The sequence below is a fragment of the Colobus angolensis genome, unplaced genomic scaffold (genome assembly GCF_000951035.1).
Source record: "Colobus angolensis palliatus isolate OR3802 unplaced genomic scaffold, Cang.pa_1.0 Scaffold110, whole genome shotgun sequence".
NCBI classification, from domain to species: domain Eukaryota; kingdom Metazoa; phylum Chordata; class Mammalia; order Primates; family Cercopithecidae; genus Colobus; species Colobus angolensis.
This window is the reverse complement of record NW_012112031.1, coordinates 2,177,342-2,179,001: the sequence shown is the minus strand read 5'-3', so window position 1 is coordinate 2,179,001 and position 1,660 is coordinate 2,177,342. Positions and strand designations below refer to the sequence as shown.

Below are 1,660 nucleotides of genomic sequence, written 5' to 3'. Positions count from 1 at the left end.
CCCACCACAAAACTCTGCACTAGGAAAACAGCCAGGGCTTTTTCCCTTCTCTAAGGAGGAGAGTGATAAATAGGTGACTAGAGAGAAGCAGACACCATGTGTTAACTTAGAAAAAAAAACTTGTAGGAATATGAAGCATTCCCCGCTGCCTGGTTTCTATTTTCCTTCCTCTGAGGACTGTGTTTTAACCTGAACGTTTTTCTTGCCTGTCTGTTTATAGAAAACAAAGCTGATTCCCTGTTGCTGATGGGGACTGTGGAGCTCTTAGTCTCTGCTTAACAGTTGGGTTTTCAGCCAGGTAAAGAGTAGGGTATTCCAGTCGGCCTCACCTTTCCCACGTGTAGTAACAATTACTAGGCTAGGGACGTCATAGCCACCGAGCTCGGGAGCGAAGTGCTGTGTGGAGGCAGGAAGACCCTGTGACTGACTTCTCTGCAGAGCAGTGAGCGTCACGTCCCTTGGGGGACAGGCCTTCGGGGAGGTTCCACAAATGTCTTCTCGGGAGGAAGTCTTTTGACCTAGATGAAGTATATACTAGGGACATAGGGAGATGTTAAAAAAAAAAAAAAGTAAAAGTTCCAAACATGAACCACAAATGTGAGAGACTTTATATAGAATATAAAGTCTTGGCCTGTTGCAGTGGCTCACACCTTTAATCCCAGCACTTTGAGAGGTGGAGACGGGAGGATCACTTGAGCCCAGGAGTTTGAGACCATCCCAGGCAACATGAGAAGCCTGTCTCTAAAAACAAACAAACAAACAAACAAACAAACTGTTTTAGTATAAAAGAGTATTTGTTCACCGTAGGAAATTTGGAAAACACACACAAATAAAAAGAAGAAAAATTATCCGTAATCCTTCTTTCTACCCAGAAGTAAGAGCACTGTTACTTTGCTGATCATATATAATCATATTTAATTTCTAGTATACACATACACACACTCTTTTCAGTAAAACTGGAGGTTATATTAATATTAATATATGCTATCTGTTTTTAATTTTTTTTTTTTTAGATAGGGTCTCACTCTGTTGCCCAGGCTGGAGTGTGGTGGCACAATCTCAGCTCACTGCAACCTCTGCCTCCCAGGCTCAAGCAATCCTCCTGTCTCAGCCTCCCGCATAGCTAGGACTACAGGCACCCACCTCCATACCTAACTAATATTTGTATTTTTGAATAGAGATGGAGTTTCGCCATGTTGCCAGGCTGGTCTCAAACTCCTGAGCTCAAGCGATTTACCTGCGTCAGCCTCCCAGAGTGCTAGGATTATAGGTGTGAGCTAACATGCCCAGCTGTATATACTATTTGTAATCTACTTTTTTCCTCATTTTTTAATATATTCTTATATGGAATCATTTTTTATAGTTACCCAGAATTCTTTTATATTCCAAGATTTCTTTAACCCATCTTTGCTTTATTGAATCAAGAGAATGTTCCCAATTTTTTTACGGTTATAAACAGTGAATCAGTTTCTTGTAGCAGAATTTGAGCATATATTCCCTTTGGTTAAATTGCTGTAAGTAGATTAAGGTTCTGGACATTGATATATCAAAAACTCATACTCTTTGGATGCATTTAATGGCTACTGTATCTTGGGAATCAGAGAACCCCTCTTTCCCAAGAGGAATACTTATTTTATGCCTTTCCAACAAAAACTTAGAG

The 1,660-nt window shown here is 40.5% G+C and overlaps 1 protein-coding gene across 2 annotated transcripts in view; it reads left to right on the top strand.

Annotated features, from left to right (window-relative positions):
* The window catches only part of SMG6 (SMG6 nonsense mediated mRNA decay factor), a 262,067-nt gene that overhangs the window by 141,334 nt on the left and 119,073 nt on the right, over nt 1–1,660 (top strand). The window lies entirely within an intron of this gene.